The following is a 13,735-nucleotide window of genomic DNA, read 5'->3' on the forward strand; positions in this document are numbered from 1 at the left end:
GTGCTAAGTGGAAGAAAGCTATAAATAGTTTATAAATTCATTTACTACGTCAGGAACTAATGTAGTTATTGCTACCAAATGAAGCAAAATCTTGAAGACTGAGGCCATGGAGGCTAAAGAATGTTTTGTACAGAAAAATTTGCAATGTGGATGTCCTTAACATTCAGAATTAAACTCTAATTATACAGAAATTGAGATTACTGGCAAATCCTACCAGATTGTGAACTTTATCAAGATTGATTAGATCTGGAGAATGTCAGATCTGATACAGGTTTATTTCTTGAGAGGTACAGAAAGGAGGAACTGGGTTAAATACAGGCAATTATTTCTACAGTAATGTTGAAGGAGCTGTGGAAAGACAGACCTACCAATATTAATATTTAATACTAATACATCATAGGTGGAGTTGTGAATTGGTCCATTGATTCTGGAGAAAAATTAGAACAATATTAGAAAATTCATTCAATTAAATGGACATTTGGATCTGGTCCTATCACTTCTGATTATGTACTCCAAAGAAGTCAAAAACAGAAAGGAAAGTACTATGGAGATTTCCTCAACCTAGAGGTCCTAAAATTGACCTGGAGAATAATACCTTATACTTAATTTCTTTAATTACAGGTCAATTAATCAGGGAGCAAGTCTGGAAGATAAAAAATTTAATTAACATCAGTTGATGAGTAGTTACCGGCAGACAGTAAAGCTCTACTGCCACAACATTGGGAAATATACAAATATATAAGGTTTTACACAACTTTAATTCAACTATATTATTAGCAAAAGGAGCCCATGAGGGGGTGCTGTTCAGATTCTTTTCTTATTTAGGAGATCAAGTAATAGAGAACAGAAGTCAGCTGATATGGGGGAAAATTTGCTAATCTTGGAATTAGAATGTGAACTCATCTTGGAGTCTCAGAAGTTTCAAAAATCAGGTTTATATCAATGGGATAATGAATTTCTCTGAAGGTAGTCTCATCAGAATATCCTTAGGAAGCAGGAAATATCTAAGATAATGGAAGCCTCCAAGATAGAAACCAGTAAGGCTTCTACCTCCTGTTTGCCCCACTGTCAGCCTAAATACCTCTATTCACAGAGTTCCATAGCTCTAATTCCTTGATCTTTAAAGACACTTTTTCTAAGGAAAAGTTTCTCCCATACACACAGTAAATTAAAAAAAAAAAAGATTCTCTCCATTTCCTCCACAATAACAATACTTTTGTGGTAGCAAAAATAGGAAGCAAAGTAGGTGCCAATCAAGTGGAGAATGGCTAAATAAACTGTGGAGTATGGATGCAATTAAATTATTGAACCATAGGAAACAAGTGAACAGAGTTCAGAGAAATTTGGAGGGACTTGTATGAATTTGTGAGGAAACCAACTAGCAGAACCAAGAAACACAATATGCAGAATGACTACAATTAATATAAAGGAGCATAACACTGAAACATTTCAGAACTCTGATCAATGAAGTGATTAGCTTTGACTTTAAAACAATGATCTCTAAAATTCCTTGATTGTGCATCCCTCTCAGTAAAAAATTGTTCCCATCCCCAAATGTGTATATTTACTTGTTTATAAGTTGTATACATGTCCTACTATCCTAATAACTCTGCATACAATAAAAATAGAAATTTTAATAGGGATGAGATGACAAAATAATACAGGTATCCTTTCCACATTCTGACTTTCCCTATCCAGGATTAGCATAAGGAATTAAATGAGAAATTGGGGAACGTTTTGTAGAAGCCACAGATGACACATGAAGGCCAGTAGATGGCACAGGAAAAGTTTTGAAACTCAGAAAGCATAAAATCTGTGTATAATATTGAATGATACCAAATGCTTGACACAAATTTTACAATAAGGTAATGTAAATGTCTCATGAAAGAAAAAAAATTCAGACTTCTACTTTGGTATAAAAGGAGGGCTAAGAAATTTTATGCAGATTTTCCAGATCAAGGAGGCATTGTAATCCTAATCCCTACAATGTGGAAGGAATACCTGTATTTGACTTAGAGTCACTGGATAATAATCTTCAGTTAACTGAGTTAATATGGTCAGGCATGAACTTTAGGAAAATAGCTTTGATAGCTGTGTCAGAAAGGATTGAAGAAGGCAGCTGGGTGGCCCAGTGGTTGGAGAGCCAGGCCTAGAGATGGGAGGTCCTAGGTTCAAATCTAATCTCAGACACTTCCTAACTGTGTGACCCTGGGCAAGTCACTTAACTCCCTTTGTCTAACCCTTACCACTCTTCTGCCTTGGAACCAATACACAGTATTGATTCTAAGATGAAAGGTAAAAAAAAAAAGAAATGGGGATGAGGGATGAGACTTGAGGAATGAAGATCATTTAGGAAGTTGTTGCAATAGTCCAGGCAAAAAGAGATGAGGGCCTGACGTGGAATAGTGGTTGTGTGAGTAGAGAAAGGAGACAGATACTAAATATATGAAGATAAAAATAATCACCTGGAAATTGAGTGGATACATGAAATAAGAGTGATCTGTTGAAGATGAAAACAAAATTATAGGATGTGAGAATGATGCTATCCTTGATAGAAATAAGTAAATTTGAAAGAAGAATGGGTTTTATAGACAGTTAATGTATTAAATTGGAGATGTATATGACCACTCAGCCTTGTCTCTCATCTTATGAAACTCACTAGGGCTTATCCAAAATGAAAAGGGGCTTTTACTGGTCACTCCACCAAAGGCAGAACGTGTTGCTAGTGAGGTGCCTCCTGCTGCCACTTAACCTATCCTCTTCAGTTCTCTCATTTGAAAAATGAAGAAAGTAATAGCACCTACTTTCCAAGGTTGTTGTAAAGATCAAATTAGATATACATGCAAAATGCTTTGTCAACCTTAAAGCACTAAATTCTATAAGTGCTAGTTATTATTATTTAGATATAGGCAATGTGTTTATTTTACTTAACTTGAACTCCTAGTTATAACAGAGAAGTATATCTAGGAAGTCATTGATATGTTTTAATAAAAGGGTGAGGGAAAATGTGTATATAACTTTAAAATAAAGTTTCTTAGATGGTGGAGTAGAAGAAGGGAAAGTTCAAACGACTATGAGAATCCTCTCCAACCAACCTTAAAATAATGCTTCAAAGCAAATACAGGAGTGAAAGACCAAACAAGGAGAGGAAGAAAAGCAATTTTACTGCAGAGAACAACTTGAAAGATTCTGAACCTTGACCCAAGTCAAAGTCCAGACACTGAGACTCTGCCTAAGCCAACAGCAGTGCAACCCTCTGCATACCCCATTAAGTTCTAAGTCCCAGTCCAAACCTACAGTAAAGCCTGGAATCCCAGTGCAAGGTCAGTGTGGGGCTGGGAATCCCAACGCAAGTGTGTAGTGAGGACTTGAACCCCAGCACAAGACAGTACACAGCATCCCTGTTTTGTGTAAGCTCAGGGCAAGGTCTCAAGCCCCATAGAAAGAAAATCTGCTGGGAGCTCGGCTGTGTGAGACCAGACTAAGGTCAAGAGCTACCCCCTACCAAGCTTAAGGGAAAGTTACAAGCTGCAGGGTAAAACAGCCCACAGTGTACCTGACCTGATCAAACCCAGAGTGAAATAAAAAAAAACAAACCACCTAATCTTGAGGTTAGACCCTGAGCCCAAGCACAGGGTAGCTGACAGTGCTCTGAGGTCTGTAAGTCATCAGCTGTTTCAGGGGAGTAATTGAATCAGCAGTGGGAGGTGGTTTTCAGAGCTCTCAGATCACAGGTCGTCATACCACCTTGGACAATCTGAAACTTGCAGAAACACAGAAATAGAAATAAGGGTAGCATCAAAGAAAAAACTAAAGCTTAAGAGAGTGCCCTCTCAACTCTGAGAACATAGCCCACTTTTAAGATAAAAGTGAAAGTCAAGAAAAATACTGGGAAAATGAGTAAACATAAACACAGATACACACACACACACCTAACCATAGACAAATTTTATAGCAACAAAGAAAAGTAAGGCACAGATATAGAAGGCAACAGTGAAATCAAAGCAAATGCATGCAAAACTTCAAAGAAAAATATGAATTGAATTCAGATTATGGAATAGCTCAAAAGGATTTCAAAAATCAGTTAAGAGAGGCAGAGAGAAAAATGGGAAAGAGAAATTAAAGTAATGCAAGAAGAAATAACAGCAGAACTGACCAAATGAAAAAGGAGGTTCAAAAGCTCATGGAAGAAAAACATTCCTTAAAAATTACATTTGGGCAAGTAGATGCTAAAGACTTCATGAGACATTAAGAAACAATAAAACAAAATTTAAAAAATGAGAAAAAAAAACAGAAGAAAATATCTCATTGAAAAAAAAACTGACCTGGAAAATAGATCCAGGAGAGATGATTTAAGAATTATTGGACTACTTGAAAGCTGTGATTAAAAAAAAAAAAAAGAAAAGCTTGGACAACATAATACAAGAAATTATCAAAGAAAACTTTCCTGATATTCTTGAACAAGAGAATAAAATAGAAATTGAAAGAATCCATAGATCACCACCTGAAATAAATCCCCAAATGACAACCCCCAGGAATATTACAGCTAAATTCAAGAGCCCCCACACACACACACACACACACCCCAAGATGAAAATACTGCAAGCAGCCAGAAAGAAAAAATTCCAACACCATGGAACTGCAGTCAGGATTACATAAGACTTAGCAACCTTCACATTAAAGGTTTGGAAGGCTTGGAATATAATATTCTGGAAGGTGAATGATCTAGATTTACAAGCTAGAATAACCTACTTAAGCAAAATTGAGTACATTCTTTCAGGAGAAAAAAGGGTCATCTGATAAAATAGAAGATGTCCAATCATTCCTAGTGAAAAGGCCAGACCTAAACATAAAATGTTATGTCCAAACAAGACAAAGGCAAATTAAATTAAAATTAAAAGGCAAATTAGAAAGAGAAAAATCAAGGGATTCAATAAGGTCAAACTATATGTATTGTTTTGCTCCATGGAAAGATTTTTTTTGTAATTTTTTGTAATTCTTAAAATTCCTCATCATTAGCAGAGCAATTAGAAGGAGTATACATAGACAGAGGGTGTAGGAGTAATCTAATTAGGGTGATATGATATATTTTTAAAAATCAAAGCATGAAAAAGAGGAGTACATGGAAAAAAGAGAAAGGAGAAGTAGAAAGGGGTAAATTATATCACTTAAAGAGGTGTAAAAAAACTATTACAGTGGAGGGGAGGATGAAGGTGGTAACAGGAAAATCTTAAATTTTACTCTCATCATAGCGGGCTCAGAGAGGAAATAACAACCACACTCATTAAGGTATAGAATTCTATCTTACCATAAGGAGAATTAGGATGGAGTTAGACATGGGGGAGGGGCTATAGAAGTGAAGGAGAAGTAAGGGGTGGTGATTAAAAGCAAAACACCTCTGAGGAGGAACAGAGTGAAAGGAGAAAGAGCAGGCTCAAAAGAGGAAAATAAAATGGAGGAGAATACAAAATTGGTAATCATAACTGTGAATGTGAATGGGATGAACTCACCCATAAAACAGAAGCAGATAACAGAGTGGATTAAAAAAACAGAAACCTATAATATCTTGTTTATAAGAAACACATTTGAGGCAGGGAGACACACACAGAGTAAAGGTAAGGGGCTAGAGAAAAATTTATTGTGTATCACCTGAAGTAAAAAAAGCAGGAGTAGCAATCATGATCTTAGACAAAGTTAAGGCAAAAATAGATCTGATTAAAGGAGATAAGGAAGGAAATTATATCTTGCTAAAAAGTATTTTATACAATTAAATAAGATAAACACTTAACATATATGCATCAAATAGTATAGCTTCCAAGTTTTTAAAGGAGAAATTAGATGAACTTCAGGAGGAAATGGGGGACTCATTTTCCTCCTTTCAGAACTAGATAAATCAACTTTAAAAAATAAGCAAGAAAGAAGTAAAAGGAGTGAATGAAATTTTAGAAAAGTTAGAACTAATAGATCTCTGAAGAAAATTGAATGGGAATAGAAAAAAAATACCTTCTTTTTAGCATGACATGGCACTTATACAAAAATTAGCCTTGAATTAGGGTATAAAAACATCACAGATAGATGCAAAAAAGCAGAAATGTATCCTTTTCAGATAATAATGCAATAAAAATTATAATCAATAAGGGTCCATGGGAAGACATCAAAGTTAATTGGAAACTAAATAATCTAGTGCTAAAAAAAGGGGTGGGTCAAAGAACAAATTATGGAAACAATCAATAACTTTATTAATGAGAATAACAATGAGGAGACAACATATTAAAATTCATGGGATAGAGTCAAAATGATAGTTAGGGGAAATTTTATATCTCTAAATGCTTACATCAATAAAATAGAGATAAAGCATTCCATGAATTGGGAATACAACTAAAAAAGCTAAAAGAAAAACAAATTAAAATCTTCAATTAAAGACTAATTTGGAAATCCTAAAAATTAAAAGGGAATTTAATAAAATTGAAAGTAGGAAAACCATTGAACTAATAAATAAGACTAGGAGTCTGGGGGCAACTGGATAGCTCAGTAGATTGAGAGTCAGGCCTAGAGATGGGAGGTCCTGGGTTCAAATATGGCCTCAGAAACATCTTAGTTGTGTGACCTGAGGCAAGTCACTTGACCCCCATTGCCTAGCCCTTACCACTCTTCTGCCTTGGAACCAATACACAGTATTGATTCCAAGACGGAAGGTAAGGGCTTAAAAAAAAACAGATTAAAGAGAGAATTAATTAGTTTGATTTAAAAAAATAAAAGAAGAAAATCAAATAATCAATATAAAAATGAAAAGGGTGAATTCACTATCAATGAAGAGAAAATTAAAGCAATCATCAGGGGCTATTTGCCCAACTAAACACCAATAAATCTGACAACCTAAGTGAAATGGATAAATATTTACAAAAATGCAAATTGCCTACATTAATAAAAGAGGAAATAGAATACTTAAATAATCCCATCTCAGAAAAAGAAATTGAACAGCCATCAATGAGCCCCTAAGGAAAAAAAAAACTCAGGGTCAGATGGATTCACAAGTGAATCCTATGAAACTTTAAAAAACAATTAAGCCCAATCCTATATAAACTTATTTGGAAAAATAGATAAGGAATCCTACCAACATCTTTTGGAGACACAAATATAACACTATTATCTAAGCTAAGAAAAACAAGGACAGGAAGAAAATTATACACCAATTTCCTTAATGAATTTTGATGTGAAAATTTTAAAGAAAATACTAATAAGAAGGCTAGAAGCAATTTATCAAAAGGGTCATTCACTATGACCAGAGAATATTTATACCAGGAATTCAAGACTGGCTTACTATTAGGGAAACTATTAGCATAATTGACCATATCAATACCCATACTAACAGAAATCACATGATTATCTCAAAAGATGAAGAAAAAGCCTTTGACAAAATAAACGCCATTCCTATTTAAAACACTAGAAAGGAAAAAAAAACAACCTCTAGAAAGCAAAGGAACAAATGAACCATACCTTAAAATGATAAGTAGTATCTACATAAAACCATTAGCAACTATCATCTGTAACGGAGATAAGTTAGAAGCCTTCCCAATAAGATCAGGAGTGAAGCTAGGATGATTGCTATCACCACTATTATTTATTAGAAATGTTAGCTTTAGGAATAAGAAAAGAAAAAGAAATGGAAGCAATAAAGGTAGGCAATGAGGAAACTAAACTATCTCTCTTTGCAAATGATATGATGATACACTTTGAGCATCTTAAAGAATTGACTAAAAAAACTAGTTGAAGTAATTCATAACATTAGTAAAGTTGCAGGATACAAAATAAATCCACATAAAGTATCAGCATTTCTAAATATTACCAACAAAGTTCAACAGCAAGATATAGACAGAGAAATCCATTTAAAATAACTCTAGTTAATATAAAATACTTGGGAATCTACTTGCCAAGACAAATCCAGGAACTAGATGAACAGAATTATAAAATGCTTTTCACACAAATAAAGTCAGATCTAAACAATTGGAAAAAAATATTAATTGCTTATGGGTAGATCAAGCTAATATAATAGAAATGACAATTCTTCCTCAATTAATTTACTTATTCAGTGCCATACCAATTAAATTGCCAAATAATTATTTTATAGTTCTAAAGCACAAAATAAAATTCATCTGAAAGAACAAAAGGTCAAAAATATCAAAGGAATTAAGAAAGAAAGAAAGAAAGAAAGAAAGAAAGAAAGAAAGAAAGAAAGAAAGAAAGAAAGAAAGAGAAAGAAAGAAAGAAAGGGAAGAAGGGAGGAAGGGAGGAAGGGAGGGAGGGAGGGAGGGAGGAAGGGAAGGAGGGAGGGAGGAAGAAAATGTGAAGGAAGCTGGCCTAGCAGTACCTGATCTCTAACTGTGTACTATAAAGTAGCAATCATCAAAACAGTCTGGTACTGGCTAAGAAATAGAATGGTAGATCAGTGGAATAGATTACACACACAGAATATACATGGATAAATGACCTTAGCAACCTAGTGTTTGGTAAATCCTAAGATCTTAGCTTTTGGAATAAGAACTCGCTATTTAACAAAAACTGCTAAGAAAATTGGAAAATAGTATAGCAGAAACTAGGTATAAATCAATATCTCACACCCAAGATAAGGTCCAAATGGGTGTATGATTTAGATATAAAGAGTGATACAATAACTAAATTAGGGGAATATAGTTAACTGGCCAAAGAATATGAACAAGAAATTTTCAGGTGAAGAAATCAAAGTTATCAATAATCATATAAAAATGTTCTGTATCACTCTTAATTAGAGAAATACAAAACAACTCTGAAGTACCACTTCACACTTATCAGTAAAGGAAAGTAATAAATATTAGAGGGGATGTAGCAAAATTGGTACACTAATGCATGGTTGGTAAAGTTGTGAATTGATCCAACCATTCTGGAGAGCAATTTGTGACTCCATCCAAAGGGATATAAAACTGTATATGCCCTTTGATCCTGTAATACCACTACTGTATTTATATCCCAGAGCAATCTTAAAAAGGAGGGGAAAGGACCTACTTGTACAGAAATATTTAGTATAGCTCTTTTTGTGGTGACAAAGAACTGGAAATTGAAGGGATGTTCATGAAATGTGGAATGGCTGAACAAATTGTGGTACATGTTGGTGATGGAATACTATTGTGCTATAAGAAATGTTAAGCAAGATGATTTTAGAAAAAGCTGGAAAAATCTGCATGAATAAATGCAGAGCAAAATAAGCAGAACTAGAAGAATACTGTACATAATAACTGCAATATCATGTCATGATCAACTGTGAAAACCTGGCTACTCTCAGCAATGCAATGATCTGGGACAATTCTGAAAGACTTACGACAGGGAATTCTATCTACCTCCAGAAAAAGAACTGCTGAAGTTGATCAGATGTATATCAAAGCATATTATCATTCACCTTGGGATATTTAGTTTTATTTGGGGGGTTTGGGTTTTGTATGAGTATTTTCTTACAACAATTACCAATGTGGAAGTATGTTTTGCATGATAATATTTGTATGGCTCAGATTAAATTACTTATCATCTCCAAATTGGAGGGAGGGAAGGGATGAAAGGAGATGGTTTGGATCTTATAATTTTAGAAAGCATATGTTGAAAATAATTATTACATGTAAAAATCTTTGAATAAAAATAAATAAAATTTAAAAATTTCTGCTTTCATTGGGGAGGGGATAGAATGGAGGGAAATAAATACACAACTAGTATCATAACTTTTAATGTGAATGGGATTAATTCACCCATATATTGGAAATGGATAGCCTAATGGATCATAAGAACATACATAAGAAACACATTTAAAAATGAGAGACACACATAAACTAAAAATAAATGGCTGGGGTAGAATATACTATGCCTCAGCAGATATAAAAACAGCAGGGATACTAATTATGATCACTAACAAAGTTATAGCTAAAATAGATATAATCAATGAGATAAATGGGGAAACGCTATTATGTTAAAAGGTACTAGAGGTAGCAAAATATTTTCCAAATTAAACCTACATGCATCAAATGTTATGATATCTAAATTTTCAAAAGAAAAGCTAAATGAGCTATAGATGAAAATATGTAACAAAACAATAACAGTAGGGGGACTTTATTTTTCCCTTCTCAGAACTAAATTAATCCAACTGAAATATAATTAAGAAAGAAGTCAAGGAAATTAATAGTATCTCAGAGAAGTTAAATATGGTATATATCTGGCGAGAATTTAATAGAAATATAAAGGAATATGCCTTCTACTTAGTGGCACATAGTACCTTTACAAAAACTGATCATATATTAGGGAACAAAAACATTATAGTTAAATGTAGAAAAGCATAAATATTAAATACATTCTTTTTAGGACATAATTCAGTAAAAATTGTACAGAGTAATGGAAACAAAGCAAAATTAATTGAAGACTAGCCTAATCTTAAAGAATGAGTCATTAAAGAACATGTCATAGAAACAATAAATAATTTCATTAAAGAGAATGATAAAAATGAAACAATATATGAAAACCTGGATGATACAGCAAAAACAGTAATCAGAAGAAAATTTATAAGTCTAAATGTTTATTTAACAAAATAAAGAAAAAACAGTTCCATTAATTAGGAATGCAATTTTAAAGACTAGAAAAAGAAAAAATGTTTAAATCCCAACCAAACACCAAATTAGAAATCCTGAAAATTAAAAGCAAGATCAATCAAGTTGAATGTAAGAAAACCATCGAATTAACAAATAAATCTAAAAGTTGTTTTTATGGAAAAATCAACAAAATAGATGAACCACTGGTCAATATTTTTTAAACGAGGAGAAAACCAAATCATTAGCATTAAAGATGAAAAGTGTAAATATACCACCAATGAAGATGAAATTAAAGCAATTATTAGGCATTATTTTATTTAAATATGTGACAACAAATTTAACAATGTAAGTGAAATAGCAGAATACTTACAAAAATATAAACTGCCTATCTTATCAAAGAAAGAAACAGAATATCTAAGTAAATATATTTTAGAAAAATAAATTCAACAGACCTTAAATGAACTTCCTTAAAAAAGCATCAGGATGAGATGGATTCACAAGTGAATTCTACCAAAATTTAAAAATCAAGTAATTTTGATGTCAAATAAATTTTTTGAAATAATAGGTAAAGAAGTTTTACCAAACTCATTTTATGGAGCAAATATGGTTCTAATACCTAAACCTGGAAGAGCAAAAGCAAAGAAAGAAAATGCATAATTCTACCTAAACTAATCTATTTACTCAATGACATCCCAATCAAGTTTCCAAAAAAATGATCTTATCAAACTAGAAAAAAATAATAATAAAATTCATTTGGAAAACAAAAGATAAAGAATACAAAACACACACACACACACACACACAAGTGAAAATAAAACCATAAAGGAAGATCTAGCAGAATCAGATCTGAAACTGTGTTATATTATAAAGCAATAATTATCAAAACTATCACTCGCTAAAAAATAGAAAGATAGATCAGTGGAACAGAAAAGACATACAGTAAACAGTAGTAAAAGATTATAGTAACTTTGAATTTGACAAAATAAAGACTATTGGGATAAGAATTCACTATTTGGTAAAATTGCTGGGACAACTGGAAAATAGTTTGGCAGAAACTAGGAACAGACCAAGATCCTACACCATTCACTAAAAGAAGATCAAAATGGATACAAGATCTAGACATAAAAGGAGATATCATAATCAAATTAGAAGAACCAGGAACATATTACCTATCAGATTTGTGGATAGGAGAGGAATTTATGAGTCAACAAAGTTGTAGAGCATTGTGAGATGTGAAATGGATCATTTTGAGTATAGCAAATTGAAAAGTCTTTGTACAAATAAGATAGCTGTTGCCAAGATTCAAAAGAAATCAGAAAATTGGGCAGAAATTTTTATAAACTATCTTTCAAATAAAAGTCTCATATCTAAAATATATAGAGAACTTCATCAGACTGACAATAGCTGTAGATCATCACCTCTAGTCTCAAATTAGTTTTTAAAGTACATTCTGAGACAAGAAGGGTATATAAATTGGGTGGTAGGGATGGTGATGGTAGAAAGCAAGAGAAATTTCCTGCTATGGAAGAAAATCCCTTTTTCAGGATAGAAGAATAGATTCTGAGATTTTCCCAAAGAATTTAAAAGCTCCCATCCTCCACACAGGAACTGGAGGTCATAACATTATCCAGGAATGACCTTCTCGATTCATGTGCATGGATTGGGGACAAAGGAAGAAAATGCATTGAGCATTCTTGTACCTATCTTTTCCCCACAACTCCTTTGTTGCTCCCTGCTTTATCTTCTGAACAGGGGAATTCCAAACAAGATCCAGCTTGCAAACATTTTAGACCTGGCAAGAAATCATTGTTACAACGAGAAAAGAAACCAGTCTAACAGCACTTTTATAAACCATAGAGTATGACAACAATTCCCACAAGTCTGTCACTCTGATTTCCACTCAATCATCTTGGAAATAGTTCCAGAAGGACAAATTTAATTTCATGGGGAGAAGTTCTTCAGAGGCTTCCGAACAACATGGTCACACCCCATAATCTCCTCAGGTTGGTTGAGCAACTTACGAAAATTGTCAAGGACTCTCATGATCAACCCCTTTAATATTTTTACCACTGAGATCCCTAAAGAGTATATAGGAAAGAATCTAATGTTTGCTAATGGCTGGCCACTTTAGAACACAAGAAAAAAGAAAAATCCTGACTCCATACATTGTGTATGCATTGAAATTCATTACAGTGAAGAGCCTGGTCAGCTGAGGGCATAAAAAAAGTTTGAAACGGCCAAGTTTTTTTTTTTTTAAATATATTTTATTTGATCATTTCCAAGCATTATTCGTTAAAGACATAGATCATTTTCTTTTCCTCCCCCCCAACCCCCATAGCCGACGCGTAAGTCCACTGGGCATTAGATGTTTTCTTGATTTGAACCCATTGCTTTGTTGATAGTATTTGCATTAGAGTGTTCATTTAGAGTCTATCCTCTGTCATGTCCCCTCAACCTCTGTATTCAAGGCAGTTGCTTTTTCTCGGTGTTTCCACTCCCATAGTTTATCCTTTGCTTATGAATGGTGTTTTTTTTCTCCTGGATCCCTGCAAGTTGTTCAGGGACATTACACCGCCCCTAATGGAGAAGTCCATTACGTTCGATTATACCACAGTATATTAGTCTCTGTATACAATGTTCTCCTGGTTCTGCTCCTCTCGCTCTGCATCACTTCCTGGAGGTTGTTCCAGTCTCCATGGAACTCCTCCACTTTATTATTTCTTTTAGCACAATAGTATTCCATTACCAACATATACCACAGTTTGTTCAGCCATTCCCCAATTGATGGGCATCCCCTCGTTTTCCAGTTTTGGGCCACCACAAAGAGAGCAGCTATGAATATTCTTGTACAAGTCTTTGTGTCCATTATCTCTTTGGGGTACAGACACAGCAGTGCTATGGCTGGGTCAAAGGGTAGATATTCTTTTGTCGCCCTTTGGGCATAGTTCCAAATTGCCCTCCAGAATGGTTGGATCAGTTCACAGCTCCACCAGCAATGAATTAATGTACCAACTTTGCCACATCCCCTCCAGCATTCATTACTTTCCTTTGCTGTTATGTTAGCCAATCTGCTAGGTGTGAGGTGATACCTCAGAGTTGTTTTGATTTGCATCTCTCTGATTATAAGAGATGTA

Source organism: Monodelphis domestica, chromosome 1 (assembly GCF_027887165.1).
Source record: "Monodelphis domestica isolate mMonDom1 chromosome 1, mMonDom1.pri, whole genome shotgun sequence".
Lineage (NCBI taxonomy): Eukaryota > Metazoa > Chordata > Mammalia > Didelphimorphia > Didelphidae > Monodelphis > Monodelphis domestica.